This window comes from Propithecus coquereli, unplaced genomic scaffold (assembly GCF_000956105.1).
Source record: "Propithecus coquereli isolate 6110/MARCELLA unplaced genomic scaffold, Pcoq_1.0 Scaffold185, whole genome shotgun sequence".
NCBI classification, from domain to species: domain Eukaryota; kingdom Metazoa; phylum Chordata; class Mammalia; order Primates; family Indriidae; genus Propithecus; species Propithecus coquereli.
In genome coordinates, this window is record NW_012143301.1 from 3197171 (window position 1) to 3217943 (window position 20773).

Below are 20773 nucleotides of genomic sequence, written 5' to 3' on the forward strand. Positions count from 1 at the left end.
AATCTAAATGAATATCCCCCAGCACTTTGGCTTGGACTGTGACAACCACAGGAGAATGAGACGACACAGAACAACTATGTTACAGGCTTTCAGTGCATCTGCCCCACTCCCACCAGGTCAATCCTCTGGGGTAGAACACAAAAACATTCTCTGGGGACCTCTCTTCCTTCTCAAAAAATAGGAGAGTTCCCAGCAAAGAACAGTTGTGCTGCAATCCTATCAGCCCTGAACTGAGAGAAGAGTTTTCAGATGAGAAAAAAACAGCAAAAAAATTCTGGCAACCTGACAAAACAAGCTAGTTCAACAATCCCAAAGGATCACAATAGTGATGGACCCCAGGCAAAAGGAAATTGCTGAAATGTCAGAATTGGAATTCAGAATATGATTGGCAAACAAGATGAATGGAATTGAAGAGAAAGTTGAAAACCAACACAAGGAAGCCAAGAAAAGTTTCAGAACATGAATGGAAAAAACTAAAAACTCACTAAAGAGATAGACAACATAAAAAAGGATATAACAGAACTTAAGAAATGAGAGAGTCTTTTAGGGAATTCTAAAATACATCAGAAAGCTTCAATAGGCTAGACCTAGTAGAAGAAAGAATCTCAGAGCTCAGGCTTTCAAACTAACCAAGTCAGTGAAAGATGCAGAAAAAAGAATAAAGAAGAATGAACAATCACTCAGAGAAATATGGGACTATGTGAAATATACAAATATATTTCAATATACAAATATAAAAATTATACAATTTGTATAATATACAAATATAGAAATAGCTGATATACAAATTATAGATATCATGGAAAGAGAAGAAATAAAAGCAATAAACATCGAAAATCTATTTGAGGGAATTATTGAGGAGAACATCCCTGGTATCACCAGAGATTCAGATATCCAGATACAAGATAGTCATCAAACACTGGGAAGATTCATAGAAAATAGGACATCCCCCAGACACGTAGTCATCAACCTGGCAAAAGTCAAAATGAGGGAGAAAATTCTACAAGCTGCAAGATGAAAGCAACAACTAATCTACAAAGGAAAACTCATGAGGCTAACGTCAGACTTCTCAGTGGAGATATTACAAGCCAGAAGGGACAGAGGGCCCATTTTTAATCTTCTTAAAGAGAAGAACAGCCAGCCAAGAATTTTGTACCCTGCCAAACCAACTCTCATAAATGATGGAGAAATAAAGACTTTCCCAGACAAGCACACACTAAGAGAATTTGTCATGACTAGACCTGCTCTACGGGAAATGCTCGAAAGTGCATTATGAATGTAAATAGCACAATATATGCCCACCGATGTAAAAACATCCAAAAGTTATAGCTGATAGCTCTTATGAAACAATAGCACAGGAGGGAAAACAAAACAATAAGGTATCATCCAACATGACAAACAGAATAGCATCCCGCATATTGTCACTAACACTCAACGTAAATGGTCTGAATGGCCCACTCAAAAGATATAGACTGACTCAATGGATGAAAAAACACAACTCAAGTATTTGATATCTCCAAGAAACACATTTAAATCACAAGCACTCACACAGGTTCCAAAGTTAAGAGATGGAAAAAAATATTCCACAGGAATGAAAACCAAAAGCGAGCAGTTGTAGCCATTCTTATATTAGATAAAATAGAGTTTAGACCAACAATGATTAAAAAAAAAATGAAAGACAGTCATTATATAATAGCAAAGGGAGCAATTCAACAAGAAGATATAACAATCATAAATATATATGCACCTAATACAGGAGCTCCCAGTTTTATAAAGCAAATGCTTCTAGATATATGCAAAGAAATAAACAGTAGTGTCTAAATTGCCAGAAACTTTAATACTCCACTAAAAGAACTGGACAGACCATACCATAAAAGCAGAAAATGAATCAAGACACAATGAATTAAACTGGACTCTAGACCAAATGGACCTAACAGACACTTACTGAATATACCAAAAACTGCAGAATATACATTTGTCTCATCAGCACATGAGGCATTCTCAAGATTGATCATATCTTAGGCCACAAAACAATTCCCAGCAAATTCAAAACAACTGAAATCATACCATGTATATTCTCAGACAACAGTGGAATAAAGCTAGAAATAAATTATAAGAGAAACACTCAAAACTTGACAAAGTCATAGAAATTAAACAACCTGCTGTGGAATAATCCTTGGATATTGTCTCTAACATATCTAGTTTTGATTTAGCATGTACTAAAGTTGAATCTTTGATTCACTCTTTGATTATTTCTGACCATTAGTGGGCATTTGAAAAAAGTTCATACTCAAGAGTGAAGAGACAATCTCCTTCAACTAGATCTACTTTATTAATTTTATTATTTAATCTATACATATACTTATTTTTTGTTAATTTTGTAAGGACTGTGAGACATATAGCTATATGCTCTTTACAAGACTAATGTCTAAAAACTGTTAAAGTTAAAAGTAAAATGATGAACAAAGAAATACCAAACTTGTATAAATTTTTAAAAAACAGAAATAATAATATTTTAAAAATTGATTTCAGAAAGGAAATTATTATAATGAAAGCATGTAACTCACAATGAAGATGTAATGGTTGTGAATATATACAACAAATAACATAACAACATTTTTAAAGCAAAAACTACCAGAAAATACAAAAAGAGATGAGCAGAAGTAGATGTATTTGAAGTCTTACATTGATGCCACATAGTCCCTTACAGAATGAGCAAAAAATAAGTATATGCATGGAATAAATAAATAATGAAATAAATAAAGTACATCTAGTTGATATAGATGGATATAGATTGTCTCTTCAGCCTTAATATTGAGTATGCCCACTAAATGTTACTTTCATAATTAAAATTTATACTCCTTAATTCCTGTAGTACCTTTGACTTCCCAGTATTAGCATTGATAAAAGTAGTATATTTCTACTTTATTCCCTTTCTCTTCATTGACCTTCACTTCTTGATTATATCTGTATATTTGTATTTTTATTTATTTATATATTAGTCATATTTTTATTATTCTTACCTTATACTTTTAAATTACTTACAGTTCTATTGCTTCAATGATCAATTTAAACCATGTGTTTATACAATTGTATAAACTATAAATGAAACTATACTATAAAAGAAAAATAAATCAGTGTAAATAAACCATACGTCTTTCTCTCTCACTTTCCCTTCATAACTACTACTTAAATCATTTTTATGTTTTCAAGACACGTAACATTTAATTCATGTTCTATAGGCATAATCCACATATTTTCTTTCATAATATATATATAATATATATATATATTGAGTTAAACTTATACTCTAGTAGTTTCTCCAAGAAAGGCTCATGGAAACTGTATTAATCAACTTCTGATATGTTAAAGGTGTATTTATGTTTCCTTTTTATTTGAACAACAGTGGCTGAGTAGAAATTATTGAGTCACATTTTTCTTTCTTCGCAGACAGTATAGGCATTTCTCTACTGGCTTCTAGGAATAAAACTTGTCATGGAGAACTCTGAAACAAATGTTCCCCTTAGAGATGGCTAAAACCTTTTGCCTTTATGTTCAATGATAATTTTTTCCTTAGGCATAGTGTATCTTTTCAATCTACATTTTAAGTTTTTCCATTATTTTGGAATAGTTTTTTTTTAACCTATACCATTAAATAGTTTATTCTATTATTTTTGCAGTTCTTTTCTTCAAGGAGACCAATTGTATGCATGTTAGATCTCCTTTGCTTTTATTTACTGTAATCTTCTTTACTCATGCTTTTTAACTTTTTAGTCATTTCCATTTTATTTTAATTGAACCTCTCAAATCTATCCTCCATGCTTCATATTTTGTTTTTGACAATGTATATTCGTCGTAATGCTGCTTCTATTAATACTTTGCCATTATTATTGGTACATATTAATGGTAAGTGTTCTTTATGTACCATTTGTTTTTATCCAGTTATTGTCTCTTTTTTTTTTCTTTCTTAATATATTTCTTTAGAATCTGTGCTGCCAGACTGACAAGAACTCGAAGGGAAAGGACTCTAATAAACTCAATTAGAAATGAAAAGGGAGAAGTCACAACAGATACCATGGAAATTTTGTATATTATCTTTGAATATTATAAAAACCTATATGCTCAAAAACTACATAATGTGGAGGCAATGGACAAATTCCTGGACACATACAACCTCCCTAAGTTCACCCAGGAGGAATTAGAATTCCTGAACAGACCAATATCAAGCACAGAAATTGGAGCAGTAATTAAAAACCTTCCAGGTCTGGCTTTCCGCCTATCTTGGTTTTTGACACACCTTCCTCACTAAGCTTAATCATTTCTAGCTTTTGATTTAAGGTGAGAGATGTGTGACTCTTAACTTTCACTGGAACACTTAGAGGCCGTTGCAGGGTTATTAACTGGCCTAATTTCAATACTGCTGAGTCTCAGGGAGTAGGGAGGCCCAAGGAGAGGGACAGAAACGAGGGAGTGGCCAGTCAATGAAGCAGTCAGAACACACACATTTATGCATTAAATTTGGGGTATTTTATGGGTGAGGTTCATGCTGCCCCAAAACAGTTACAATAGTAACATCAAATATTACAGATCACCATAACAGATATTGATATAATAATAATGAAAAAGTTTGAAAGAGTTTGTGAGAATTACCAAAATGTGACACAGAGACATGAAGTGAGCACACGCTGTTGGAAAAATGGTGCCAATACCCTTGCTTGAAGCAGAGTTACCACAAACCTCCAATTTATAACAAACAGAATATCTGCAAAGCATAAGGAAATGAGGTATGCCTGTACTAGCATATCACCAAAATGGTCTTTGTGCCCTATGTACTCTAAGCAAGATATTTTCTTTTGGCTACTCTGAGTCTTTTCTTCATCCCTCTTGACTTCATCCCTCTGTAATGCCGATCGATCCCCAGATAAGCAGAGTATTGCCAGATAGGGGTGCCTCTAGTTAGCAAAAGACAGAAATGGTTAGAGCCAAGGCGGAAATGCTGAATTTGTGTTGTGTCAGACTCTTCAAAGAGGTTTCCATTCCTTCATGCCACAGGAACTCATGGTAGTGACTTCGGTCAAGGAAACAGAGAAGCAGAGTCATCGAAGCTAGCCTGCAGCCCCGCGGAAAGTGGGTCATTTCACCACCGACATGTGGCTCTGGGTGGCACTTCAGAGACACTGCGGTGAGGAAACAGACCCCTTATTCATCACGGGGAAGATAGTGTTTTTCCTCTCCTGTGATAGATTCACACTGACCCAGCAGTCTCTATGGTTAGGCGTGACTTCCTGAGGGATTTTCTCTGGATTCACAGAAGCTCCCCTGAAAGCAGGGAAAGCCTGACTCACCCACAGTCCTGTCAGGGTGCGGCTGGCATAACTTGGATGCAGCTTCTATTTGGCTGAGCTTACATGACAGTAATTTTCAGCCTGAAATCAGCTGCCTCTGGGAGAAATGGAAGAATATGATGCTGAGAGGGCCCCACAGAGGTGCTGACAGGGGCAGTTAAGCCTCCTCTTATGGTCTTCTCAGTGGTGCTTTAGGGTGACACATTAAGGAGCTTGAAAAATATATTTTTTTCCTCTACAACTTCCTTTTTCCCTACAGCAGCCCCTCCAATAAGTTCATGGCTCCAGTACCCTAACAACTGATACCTTCCTACAGCTCACAGTGTCTCGGACAATTGGATCCAAGCCTGGAGCCGACTTCTCAACTTTGCGTCTCAGTCCTTGGTTCCCTTACAAAAATACTCGAGCTTCCTTTCAGTACACTATCTTGTGTTCTTTATCACTTAAGTTTCAAGAACAATCTTGCTCTATTTAATGCCACCCCTGGAAGAGGTACCTAAACGCTCACATACTGTCACTCACGTGCCAACACAAACACACATCGGATTTCTGTAAACAAGCAGAGTGATGGAGCTGTCTGGTCGATAAGTACCGCAAGGAAGGGAAGGGTCTGTTTGCCATGCCTTAAAGCAAACAGTAGCCCAAAGCCAGATAAAGCGACCATAACAAGTTGACCCTGAGGTTGGTCAGGAAAGTAGGTTGGTGAGTCACAGAAAGCAGAAAAGGAAACACATAAAAGGGACAATTTACCAAGATATTTGAATCCCAGCTCTGACTCTTAGAGTGGAGTGATTTCAGGCAATCTACCTACTCTGTCTGATTTTTACTTTTCCGTGAAACTGGGATGACAACGGTGTTTGATTTACATGAATGTCATGAGGATTAAATGAGATAATGTATATATAACGCATCAGGCCCATAGTCACACCAAAGAAATATTAAGAATTATGGCAATAACGATGGCCTACCAGGGATCACTGAAATCTTGGAAATTCAGTGCCCATGAGCAGTTTTTGGGAAAAGGTTTCAAAATTTTTATCAGGAGTTCTCCAAATGATTAAAACTCCTGGGATAATGGACAGTATTTTGAAAACATTAAGAGGGTTACTGAAGTAAAAAGTTGTTCCAGTTAAATTGAGCTTTCCAAAACTACAAAGATAATTTCCAAATTGTCATTCTTGACTAGAATGTACTAGTTGTTTTTTTTCACTTACTTAAATATTATCCTTTCTTCTTTCAGAACTCAAGTCAGGTCCCCGCCACAAAATACCTGCCTGGACCACTCAGGTGACCCTTCCTTGGTTCCGTCCTTACAAGCTTCAACTTCAGCCCAGTTGTTGGAAAGTAGGCCTCAGATCTTACACCTGCCTTCAACACCCAACACAATCCTCTGCCCATAGTTACTAATCAGCAAATGTCTATCACCGATAATGATTTTTGTCAAGGTGTATTTCTACGTAGCCTATAATGAACTTCTGGGTAAGTCTACATAATAGAATATCCCGTCCGCATAGCAGAGCATTCAACATATCATAAGTGCTTCATTAATGAAGAGTGAAAAGTTGGGTCATGTGAGAAAGTTCTATACCAATAAATGAATAAATTAGGTAGAACATGAGGAAATACTGTATTTAGAAAAAAGATCATCGTATCGAAAATATAACTAATCCCCTCAGCACTTATTTCACATGAATATTACAATTTTCAAACATTTATAACTGGTACATCAAAAATTCACTGAAACAATATATTTTCATCAAGAGACCAAAGTTTAAGTTTAAAGGATCAGCCACCTTTACATTCTGCTTGAGAACAAAGTCCAACAATAGTTTCATTAGTTTTCCTCTTATGGTCCTACGAGAAGCACATCACACATTGTTGAGTTGTGCATTTATAGAAGTTCTCAGCACCACCCACGGTAAACAGAATAGCAGAGGGAAGAATCTTAAAGTCAAAAGGAAAACAGCCAACACGGCAAGTAAATTATCTTCTGTGGTGATAGGGTTGGGAGAGAAAGGGGGTATGTTTGTGCAAAGCAGCCACAAAGTGCCATCGGAGCTATTGATGGATAAGCTGTTTCTGAAACCTCTGCTTTTTAGAGAAACCATATCAGCAGCACCAAGCAACTCATTTGGTGCAGATCTGTCATCCCACTGTTCTATGCGAAATGCTGATAAGCACAACTTAACTTGAGAGAGAAACTATATACATTTTTCATTTAAACACAGAGCAAATGGGAAACCACAGGACATATACAACTATGGGAGCAGGAGACAAATATGCTTGAGAGAAGCCAAACAAAGCTGCTGGCTGGGTGGGACACAATCCTCAACAGGGCACAAAGTCAAATTAAAAATGGGCCACTGTGAGTGGAGGTGAATCTGCTGGGAAATCCAACTGTTGCTGTCTTTCTCCCACAAAGGAGCATTTTGGCTTAAATTTCATAAGAAATTCTAAGCTGAAATTTTACAGGGTACCGATTAATAGCTTCTTTTCTGGCTAATGTATTTTTATGAAGCCCCAAAATAGAATTAGAAAAATAAAGTAACTGATATGGATCATACTGCATCCTTAATAAAGCAAACATTGATGCTGTACTCTTAGGACACAGTTAAGGATAGAAGAGCAGCATCAACTCTTGCGATGAATAAGGAACATGGAGCCCCAAATTATCACGTGTAACATAAAGGAACACGGCAGAACTGCATTTCCCAAATTATGTTGCACAGAACATTAGTTACATAGGATGGTAGCAGGCGATATGCCAAATCAAAGGTTCTGTAGACAAATTTCTAACCCCCTTTGCTAATAAAGAAGCTTGTACATTCAAATATACACAAAACACAAGCTCAAAACAAGAATTTATCTAACATGTTTTAATAAACTTTCCAGGGCTTGTCCTAAGACTGGTCACAGTCAGTTCTGTGTCCTATTTCTACTTTTTTTTTCAGAGTATAGTCAAGAGAACACTTGTTTCACCAAAATTGCATAAATATATACATACATATGCACATAAATAATACATAAATAATGTACGTGGGGAAATAATCTAAGGAAATTCTCTACTTTATCACTTATTTTTGAGAATCAGAATGGACATTAGTTCATTAAAGGCTCTGCCTTCTCCTACAACAGAAAAAAACCTATTTAACCCCATCCATGCCATAATTTATCTCCCCATGAAAATCTTTGCATTTTTAATATGTAATATTTATTAATAACCCATGGGACACAAAACTAACTTTTAAATATGCTGATATAAAAATATTTAATAATATAAGTGAAAAAGTACAAAAGTAAAAAAGAAAGAAGACCAACACAGCTAAAAAAAAAAAGCTCACTAAACAGTATTTTCACTAACATCCTTATTTTTTTAAAGATAATTACAGATTTGTTAGCCCTGTTTTACCATGACACAGATTTTAGTCAGAAAAAAAATGATGTTATTGATAACATTTTTTAAACCCCTAATGCTTTATTTGGCATGGGAGAAAAGTGTGTCGAGTATGACCCATTTTTTTAAAGTTCTCAAGCATTCAATTTCTATCAGGGTTACAACTAGAGCTAAACACCTTCAGCGAGTGGTGGCCACATCTTGCTACGCCGGGTGTTGATTGTTGAATGTATTAAATGTCACATGCAGTGCCTCAGGCTCCTATTTCTGCTAACTGGTGCATCTGAAAATGTCCATTCAACTGAGCTTTGAATTACTTGCATAGTTAGTATAGTATATAAAGAGGAGACCCAAACGTAAAGCAAAGTATCCCCATGCTTTTTCCACCAAACACCAACTTGAGGCGGTTGATCAAATGCTATTTAATCTTATTCGAATGTTTCTTTTTCCCTCGAGTGAATGAGTGAATGAAAGCACTGGCTTTCTGCCTCGCTCCAGCAGATGGGGAGAGGGGAGTTGGGCAGCAGGTCCCCACACTCCAGCCAGGAGAAGATGGCTGAGAAGGAGTCAGGAAAGGCGCATGCCTATTATTCCCTACAAGCCTGTCCCTTTAAGGAAACCAGAATGTACAGAAAGTTGGCTGTAGAGAGAAAGGGCTGAGGGTGTTGATGAAGAAGGTGGGGAATACAGCTTCCACCTTGAAGGAGCTCAGAATCCCATGCCTGGAGCAGGATAAATGTAAGGAACAGGGTCCATACGGCTATGCTGGGACATGGCTCTGAGTCCTGAGCAGTCGGGGAGGTGGGGACAACTGGGGAGCTGGAGAATAATGTAGTACGCAGGACATGGATGTGGAAGGACAGTGTAAATAAATGAACCAACACGTGCATGTGCATGCCTGCGTTAAGCACTTAGGAGGTTTGCTGAATAAGGTGTATGACCAGGCCTACGCCCGCAGGGTGCAGGCTTACTTTCTGGTTGGCTAGGTGGCACACCTACAGGAAACGTTAAAAATACATAAATAAATCAAAACAGTCAATAATATAGTTCTAAATGACAGGGTAGAGCCTGGCACAGAGCCTGGAAAATAGGCATTTAATTTACATTTATTGAATGTAATTAGATATATGAGCTGTCAGAAGGCCAGACAGGAGACCTCGGCAGAACTATACAAAAAATGAGGATTCCTAATAGACAGTAACAGACCAAAACAATGGCATAAGTGGTGAAATGGACCTTTGAGACAAGTCGAGGAGAGGACAATTAGCAAAGTTTTAAATACAAAAATCAACAGTTAAACTTAATAGGAAAGTTACATTAGAATGATGTTTATATTCTAAGAAGGAAAGTGACCATCAAAATAAGTTGTAAGGACTGCAGTTTCTGATAAGAAAGATCAAAAAACGATGAGAAAGAGGCAAACTAGCAATGAGTCTATTTTCAGGTTTCTCATAAGCTAGCATGACAATGTCACTTCAGAACAGTTGCCAGGATTTGATGTTCGACTCTCAGCGTAAAAGGCTGAGAAAAGACCATATTTGGGGCTCAGTAAACACACAATTCACTTGTTCTCAAAATCTAGTTGGATATTCAACCACTATAAGAAACATATTATGGTGACCCTAAGATCTTTTTACACACTTATTATAATAAAAAGGCATGTTAAGTGTTTTGTTACTTGCTACACTTTAACCTATTAACTCTAGTGCAACAAAAAATTTGTGTGTGTGTGTGTGTGTGCACATGCCTGTGTGTTTGACAACTTGAGACTCTCTGATATATGGAATCCAGTAAAATAAACAAGCATTAATACAGGCTTGAAGAGTAATAATCTGAACAAGCAAAAATATACCCATCACATTGGTATCACTAACAGTGAGGAGGAGGAAGAGGAACACGGAGGAAGCTTTTTGTCTCTAGGTACATTTTCCAAGCAAAGCAATCTGTGTCCACACATGAGAGATGAGCCTTCTCAAAATGAATTCCCATTCTCTGGTGTTCACCCAGCAAACTGTTAATAAGTGTGACCCCAGGACAACTCTGGTTGCATAGTCTTGTATTCATTGGCCTATTGCTAAAATATTAATGCTCTGGTTAACTTTCCTGGCTGTCGATGGCAAAGGCCATGTTGTACGCACATCAGAGATGAGTAGAAGACATCATTGCTTACTATGTAACTCCCATGTCTCCCTTCATCACAGGCAAAGTCACAAGATTTCCAGACCACGAAACAAAACTTACTCATACCACTGCTTATAAAAGTTATAAATATTTTAATCGCATGCATTTGTACAATCGCATAGCTAGATGTGTTTGCTTTGTCCTCCCTGCTTGTTCAGAGAAGCAGCCCCTAGCAAGGACAGCCCTACACATTTTGGTTGGTGCCAGCACAGTGTGAAAAGTATATATGGTCATGGATTTTTTTTGCTGCAAATTAACATTTACAGAAGAGATCTGAAGAATGGCCTGTACCAGGCTTTGTGTGAGTTGAGTTACCAATTATTCATGTGGTACTAAAAACTCAAAGAAAACTTTGCAGGTTAGAAGGGTGGAGGGGAAAAAAAAGTTGCTCATATTTTATATTTTTCTTAATTCCATTAAGAAACTGTTCAACCAGAAAATTTTTAGAGAGAAAAAGAATACAGGGCCTTTAAACTCCAGGAGAATTTCTACGCATTAAGTTTCACCATTCCTTTAATTTCATAAAGGCATTTTTGTTCCCGAAATAATTACTCCAGATAAGAAAATGTCTCATTGCAACTATGTGAAATAAGACCCACAGAACACATTTGGCAGTGTCTCTGGACTAAAGAGTGGTACTCAGTATCAGGACTTGTTTTTCTCCCAAAGACAGATACCACCAATGTTACACTGCACTCGCAATGGAAATCATCGCTTGGGCACTGAATCTAGCCACAGAGGATTTGGCAAAACGGCTGTAACCTCTTCTCTCTCCTCACCAGTGAGAATCCCACCACAGTTTTCCATCCGTTGGTGACCTCCATCCTGGATTACCTCAATGCCCTTTGCTCAGGGCTATGGTTAAAGACCTCCCAGAAGCTCCAGCTGTTGGTACAGAATGCATTGGTTGTCTAGTTATTAACGGTCATAGGCTGACATGACTGCAGTGTCTCTGAATCCCCAGGGCCCATGTGGCTGGTGGTCCCTAGCCTTTCATCAGCCTGAGTCACTGAGTTTTTCCAGGGGCACATTGAGCCCATTCATATTTTGCAACTTTTGAACCTCCGTATAAGTTCGTCACTTCTAGGCTGCGAGGCGGATTGGATGTAAGCAAAAGATAGGAAAACACTCTTGACTATGGATAGATGTAAAAGGAAGCGTTGGTGAATTCCCTCAGCTTTGAACCATGAATTAGGCAGAAGGTAGCAGTGAGGAAAGTATGACTCCCTCTGAAAGGATGCCGTGGAATGTATGTGCTCGCCAGCTGCAGGCTGCACATTCTATAGCCAGATGGCCTCTCCATGCAGGTCCTACCACCACAACAACCGATTAAGACTTGGAGGAAAATGAGTATGAAATAGCAATGTCCAGCAGAGAACATACAACTTAATCCTGCTTCCTGGGGTCTTCAGTGAAATTCAAAATTATCACCTTGTATCCCAGGTCTGCTGACTAGGGAAACCTGATAGGAAATAACAAGGCAACATGTCATTGTGAAATACTTTACTTCCGAAAGTTTGCTTTTGTAAAACATTTACTTGGAAATCACAGACAGGCACTTCAGTGTACCAATTACATAGAAGGCTCTGATGTACTCAGTGGTTATCTGGGTTCATGCTAGTCCGGTATTTTTGGTTTGAACTAATCAAGGGTTTAAAACTGGGCACTAGAAAACAGTTTAAAAACATTAATGGAGAATAATTATAATAACACTGTGGATATGCTACATGACAGTTTATTAAAATAGTTAACTCAGGCATGTGTTACTGTGATGACTTCTGTTCCATCACAGAAATCAGTTATGATTGCTGACAGCACAATGGAGTTCAGTCAAAGAAGACCATCCATATGCAAATGGGACAACCAGCATCCAGTGGAAATGATTATACAAGGAAATGCATGTTAAAACGTATTGATGCAGATGCTGCCCCTGTGTTATAGAGGTGTGATTTTATTAAGCAGACAGTTGTTTCTCAGTAAGGATCATAATCACCTCCCTATAAAGAGCCAGGTTTCAGTCCAGATTCTTCATTATGCCTTTGTCATAACACCACCAGTCCTCATCCTGACCCCAGACTGGTCTCAGCCAGTTACTAGCTACAGGGCTCTGTGCCTGTCTGAGCATTTACTGCAAGTGCAATAGTTCTGCCAATGCTTCACCATCCTAAGGACTCTGCCCCATGGCAGCTGCACATTGCCTTGCACTAGACCAGGGTCTATTTCCACTCATATCCCCTTGTATTTAAAGAGCCTTTGGGCTCAGCACCCTAAGAACATTGCTTTTAGCTTTTCTAGCACCTAAAGGTCAACATCTTTCAGAGTCAAGGACCTTGTTCATAATATTTCAGGTAGTCTGAGATTTCTAAAGGCCAGTCTAGGGACAGGTATCGGTCTGTGTTGTGGTTTTTTAACTATGTGCAGCAAAAATTAGAAGGGAAACAAAGGTCAAGTTGATGTTTTTTTTGTTGTTGTTGTTTTCATAAAGTTAAATGTGTCCTCTATAAAAGCTATTTATAGCCTAAATTTACATACTTCTTACCTCTCTACTTTCTGGTGTTCTTTCTTCTGAAAAATGATGGTGATTAATTGATTGCAAGTTTTCCTTTATGTCCTCACTTTGCTAAATATAAAGATAAAAACCATGCTATTTCTGTCTCTTCCTTCCTTCCTTCCTCCCTTTCACTTTCCTTCTTCTCCTTTCTTTCTTTCTTGAATTTGTCCATTCTTTGTTGTTTTGCTGAGTAATGGAAAACGGTGTTGCGGACTCTCACTGGTCACCAGGCTATACTGATAGACCGTCAATGGCCAGCTTATACTGATCCTGTGGTTTCTGTTAAGTTTCTTCAAACTGTATTTTCCACGAAGGGCTACTGGTAAGACTATCAGTCTCCTTTGCTTTCTACTCGAAATGTTCCCTCATTCAGGTTTAGTTTTGTCACTGTTCAAAGTTAACTGAAAGTCATTATCTTCTTCATCTCCTATAAGTTTGGGTTAAAGACACACCACTGCAGTAAATTTAGTGGACCCAGAGAGGCTGTGGGTCACTTTTACTCCAGTGAACTCCAGAGTGACTAGATCATTCCTGTGACAGCTCCTTATTGGCAGAATAAATCAGAATGTGGAAACATGATAAGTATGTAAAGCTCGCAAGCAGCCCTGGGGCTAACCTGGCCTCCCTAAAGGTGCTAAAGCAGTAGATGAATAAGAAAGAGGACAAGATCCCAATTCTAGCCCTATATTATCTGGTGGTGTGATTTCAAGAGATGTCATTTTACAATTTGGGGCCTCATTTTCTTTACCTACAGCAATAGAAGGCTGGAACCTACCAGACAAAACTTCCAGACTATGATGAGTCAGGGCCATTTGAGTTCCCTTAGGACCGGTGGAGGACAGGAATGTCCCCCACTCCGATTTCGGTCAGCCCACCCCAGACAGGGTCCAGAGTTGAAGTGCAGCAAAACACAAGATTGTTAATTTCAAAATATAAGGGAAAAGCAACTAATATTCCAATTATCCATTAAAATTTTACCTATAGAATAGAAAGAAAAATTATTTCTTTCTATAATGAATAATATTTACCTTAAGATACCTGAAAAACGATTTCTGTTTCCATCAAAAACAAGGTAAGGATTTCCATTGCTGCCATCATTATTTAGGGTTATTTGGAAGTTTTAGCCAATAGATCAAGATAATGAATTTAAGACAATTAACTACTAAAACGGGGAGTGGAAATTATCTTAATTATCTTTTAGGCACAATCACAATTGTGTGCCTAAAAGAATCCAGTATAAGCACTGGCAAACAATCAGAACTAATACAAGAATTATAGCAAGGGGGAAGGGTGAACATTAAGAAAAATATGCAAAATAAAGACCTTCATAACCAGTTAGAAAATACAACACAGTATATTTCATTCAAGAAAATCATATGTAATTACTAGGACAATCCCATTGGAAAGTAAAATTTATTAAATTATTCAAGTGATTATTTGGAGAATGAATAGCAAGGGGAAAGAGGTGGGCATTGGTGGCAGCTGACCACTCACTGGAGAGGCAGACAGGAACCAGCCCTGGTGAGAGGGGAAGGGGGCAAAAGCCAACCCAGTGGGGGAGTCTGCTTAAAGTGGAAGTTCAAGGAAGAACGTGCAGGAGGGGACAAACGGGTTATTCAGAGTCTCAAAGGCTAGGCAGAGACATTTAAATCTGACACAGAAAGCAATAGACTACCAAAATTAACCAAGGACAAGCCATGCTGGCGCAGCTGGTGATTACAAGTCCATTGTCCACTCCCCCAGCCCTCCCACCCGCCGCTTTCTTTTCTCAATTAATTTGCTATTATTTTATGATGAAGATTAGATATTTCTCACAACATCGTTAGGCTATGTGCATGGATTAAGATTACTTTCTTCAACAACTATTTGTTAAGAATCTACCACACGTGCTGGGCACACAGTGATGAACCACTCAAATTCCATCAATGCAAATGAAGAGGGCACCATGTCTCCAGATAAATGTTGTAAAGATAGAAACTCTTCTAAAATAAAATTTTTAATCTACTACAATTCTAATCAAAATTTCAGTGAGAGCAATAGAGTGAGACTCTGTCTCAAAAAAAAAAAAATTTCAGTGAGATTTATATTGATGAATACATGAATAAAAATAACTAGATAAATTGAAAGTTAAGAATAGGGACGTACATATAGTTCTCATTGTTAAAATATGTATATAGATACAATAATCAAAATAATCTATGTAAAACTATACAATCTAATAAATGGCACAAGAAAGAAAAATCAGACAGATCCTGTTCTTTTGGCACCATTAATTCATTGAAAAATTAATAATAATATTAAAGTTTTATCACAAATCTTTCACTACAATTTTATATTTGTAGTAAAGAGTTAACTGCATCATGAAACCATAAAAGATAATGGAATATAGGTTAGTATTTATCTTATCTCTGGATGCAGAAGGTCTTTCAATGAGATAAAAATCAATGGGAAAAATACAGAAAGTAGGGACAGATTAAAATACACAGAATTTTTAAATAACTCTTAGTTTAAAATTAGAAAGAGAAAAAAGGGAAAATCCAAGCAAAAAACTGATATGAATACTTAAGAAAATAGAAAACAAGCAGAAGTAATATATGCAGCAAACATTTATGTTGTATTATGAAGTAGGCACTGATTTGATAAATCCAAAAGTGATCTGACCATACAACCATAATCACATTCTCAGAGAGAAGTATTGTATTTTTATCATTTTTTTTAATTTAAAAAATAGCCTTTACTAAAATAACTGAAAATAATAACACTAAAGCTTTCATATTCATGTTTAGTAAAGATTTAAAAGCAGCTTAGTTCAATTTGACGCCATTCTATCCCAACTGTTTGGCACAACTTTCAATTTCTTTGGGACTCTTATATTATACTGCTACTTCCTTTCCCCCAATTCTTTTAATTTTAATTTAGAATGGCTTCCTGAGCTGCCTGACTCAGGAACACCAGAGCTTTGTCTCACATCAAATCCTCTTTTCTCCTGCTCTAATTGGAAATGCTAACTCTCTTATCAAAAAATGTTTTGTCTATATGCTTTCTCCTACCTAATTAGGTAAAAGATTACTTTTGTTCAACTCTTTTCCTGGAAGTACAAAGAAATCTATAAAGAGATTAGGTGGAACATCCCCATGTCAGTGGTGTAGACCTCTCAAGCTGTTTTTCCCAGTCTCAAGATCTGTCTCAATTTGTCCATCTCTCTTCATTTTCTTGCTGTAGTTCGTGAATGTTAAGAAACCTTACTTTTGACATTTTAATATTCCTACAATTGGACTTTTAAGTGAATTTGCCAAAGTATCTTTTTACATTTTACTCATTATCTTAATTGAAATACAACAGTCCTTTTCATAAAGACAATGGCTTAAATATTCTAGATAAATCTTGTAAAATATAAAGCATTATTTAATGAAAAGAAAAACCAAAGTACCAATCTCTCCCCTGTGGAAAAAAATAAAAACATTTAAAAAAATCTGAGTAAGATATTGTTAAGTTTCTTTCATCATTTAGACTTTAAACAATTTCTTCCCTGGAATTCTTAGAAAAGCAATTCTGGAAGATTTGGAGAAGCAGTTAACTACTTAGAAGACAGGAAAAACATTCTTTTGCAAGGAGACACCTCCTTTGTTGAAAACAACTGGGCTGCTATTCAGCTGGATATACTTAGGCGGCGAGAGCAACTAGTCTGTTCTGATTGTTCAGTGCACATGCTGCACCTGTGATTAAAAGCATTGTACATCACTCCATTGTGTATTGGTAGATGTTAACAACTGGCTCTCTGGGGAAAAAAAAATGGTAGGGGAAAGGGCTTGTTGCATAGCATTTGCCAATTTCCATAGCATCACTGACCACAGAGGTGGAAAGAGATGTGCACAGGCTATCCCTAAGCAGCCTCCAGCACACCACTGAATGGAATTCCTGGAAGAGAGATTTGTATAGTTGCAGGGAGCCTCACGCTGGTACCCAGACTTCTGGAAGGAGAAGTATGGTAGGGGAGCAAGGACAGAAATTTGGGTGGGCAGAGATAGTTGAGTCAGAGGTTAAACATTTATTAGAAAAAAAATGTCAAATTGTGGTTTATTAGGTTGCTTACAGTGGGTGGGTGGCAAACACCCTAATCTAGTTCATCTATAAAATCTTTGGAAAATTCTACATTGCTCACTAATGCTTTGGTATGAATCGTGGGGTAGCACAGCGGGAGTGTGAATTGCAAAAATGCTGAGTCCTGCTTCAAAATTGATACAGGACTAAAACTGAGGCCAACTATGAGGATAGCGGATTTGCTAGTTAAAAGTAATTTAAGAGGACAGAATAGGAAGATGGCGGGCGGAAGTTTTCCAAGAAAGAGTAAGCAGAGAATTCTGTTTGTTCGTCTTGTTTTTTTGTTCTTGCTAGGGAATTTGAATTTCTATGGTTGACCATAAAGGATAGTAGAGAAAAAGGAAAAAAAGGCACAGGAATGGATGGTGTAAAATGCATGATTGGGCTTGGGGACTATAAGGCTAAGCCAACCATGCGAGGCCATAATTAGTCAAGTTTTTCTATGTGCTCTTGATGCAGAAATGGATCCAATTTTGCTACATTCTGATACAGCCTTCTAATCACAATTGGGTCTTCAATGTTAACTATTTAGGAATCTCTTCTGAAAAGGTTCATAAATTATTCACATCTCCTGAATTCTTTTCCCAGATTTTTACCTGAGAAAGTTTCAAAGAAGAGTCCAATTAGACTCTATGAAACAAGATGCACACAAATATGATTTGCTTATCAACATTTTATATAAATTGGAAAAAATAGGGGCAAAGAAATTGAAGGGACTTGTCCATAAGCATATTCTTTGTCCAGTAGTAGACTTAGAAATAGAGCCACATCTTCAAACGTCTATCCTGTGCTCTTTCTTCCAGATATTATCTATGTGGCTCTGCAACAAGCTCTTGAATACACAGAGACCAACAGACAGAAAAATGGTTATGGTTATATTTTGCACATGGCTGAAGAGACTCTGTCTGCACTGGTCCTTTCTGAAAAGAGGAGAGAAGTGGGGAGGAGGACTGGATGCGGCTGGTCTCTGTGTGGTCCAGAGGCCTTTACTACAGGAAGTGGGCCTTTCCAGCCACAGTTGTACCAGGAATCTTTCTTTCCCCTTTTAGTAAAGCCCTGTTTATAAATATACATGCACCCATACACAAACATATACATCCCTTAAACATCCAGAGCAGTTCTGTATCCACAGAGATAAATACAGAAAGAAGAATGACAGAGACAGATGGATATAGAAATATTTTTAATTTTTTAAGAAAACATTTGTCCACTTTGGGGAGAGACAGTCAGTTCTAAAGAAAAGGAAACCTGTACTTAGGCTAAACTTCCTCGGGATTAATTATTACTGTATTTGAAATCCAAATGACTTGACCCATCATTAGTGGATAAGTGTAGGCCAGGGAATAAATATCCACTCTGTCCACAATAAGACAGGTATCTGCACCAAGTTCAAAGGCCCCTGGACTTCACCACACACAGATTTAGGCCATCTTTAGAGTTGTGATGATGACGAAAGGGTGGATGTATTCTGAAAACCCAAGGAGACAGCCAGCACAACCTCAGGCTAATTAGTAGAAACCACAGGTATAACCAGCTGCTGGGCCATTCACGTAACCAATCCTTGAGCCAGATGCCACTTTTGGAAAAACATACCTCAGTGCTCCTCATTGAAATTCCGTCCCTGGGTTTATAAAGAAAGTACTGTGTGAGCAACACAGGCACGGCTTGGGGCAATCGGGGCCATTCTGTGAGATATAGAGAGAAGCTCTGCTCTGCTTTCCGAATGGCTGCTCATTGTAAACAGCCTGCTCGGCGGGCCTGGGAACACAGCACAGGCCCGGCCGGTGGAGTTTGATGCACGCTGGTGATTCCAGCCTCACTGTGTTCTGACTTGTGGAGGAAAAGAATCAGATGGGTATAAAATCTCATATGAAGTAAATGAACGAAGAATTGTTTTATCAATAAAATTTCATTTACACTTCACATGCGTATCACTCAAATGACAAAAGCACACGAACACCTCACATCTTCTTTAGAACACATGTCTTTTTTCTATTAATAAATACAGTACAGACCTCAAACACTTGTGTATTTAATACGTGTTATTTGAAGATGGTGGCATTTGTTGATTTGAATTCATGCACTTGGCTTACAAAGGGTTCTCTTTTCTCCATCCTATTTCATGCAACTTCAAACCAACGACCAATCTTTCTCATCAAGGAAACATTTAATGATTTAAATGGATTTTGTTAACAATTTGGTACCATACCCCATACATGTGGGCACTCAACATTTTTAATATTTGCAAGGTCATAATTCAATCTTGGTACATTTTCTCTTGTTTTGAGCATTTTCTATAGAAGTATCTACTCTGGAGAGTAATGTTTGGCAACAAAACTAAGCAGATGAGATCACAAAAGAGCAGTCAATTATAAATACTCTTTTGCATCTCAGAACAACAAAAAAGTGTAACATATATAAATTGGTGTAATGTCCATCCAGGGTTAGAGAAAGGAGCTTATAAAAAAACCAAAAAGCAAGGCCAGGTGTGGTGGCTCATGCCTGTAATCCCAGCACTTTGGGAGGCTAAGGTGGGAAGATTGCTTGAGGCCAGGAGTTTGAGACCAGGCTGGGTAACATAGCAAGATCCCATCTCCACAAATAAAAAATTAGCCAGGCATGGTGGCAGGTGCCTGTAGTCCTAGCTACTCAGGAGGCTAAGGTGGGAGGATCCCTTGAGCCCAGGAGTTCAAGGTTACAGTGAGGTATGATGGTGCCACTGCACTCTAGCCTGGGTGACAGAGCAAGACCCTGTCTCTTAAAAAGAAAAAAAAAAAAAAGAAAGAAAGAAAAGCAAGGGAAGGCAAAAAGGGCAGAGGGAGTAATGATATATGTGGTACACTACCTATTTTCATTCTCTACATAATTTCCCCAATTCTTCCTTCTCTATGTCATGATTTCCTAGTTTTCCAGTCAAAACTGTCTAAACCCACGATAAAGAAATACATGAAGGTCTCTTTCCAATGAGCTAACATGTCCTACTGTTCCGGTGGAAAAAAATACTGTTAGGGTTACTAGAATAAATCTGAGTTCATCAAGCAGCCTTTGCTTCTTCCCTCCCATTGCCCACTTTGACCCCCTCACTGGTAATAGCCATTTATTTTGATGCTACAAGAATAGGGGAGCTGAGTGTGGAATACGGCCCTAATCAGGAACCACATCATAAAACAGAGACTGCATACATTATAAAGCGTGAGTAGT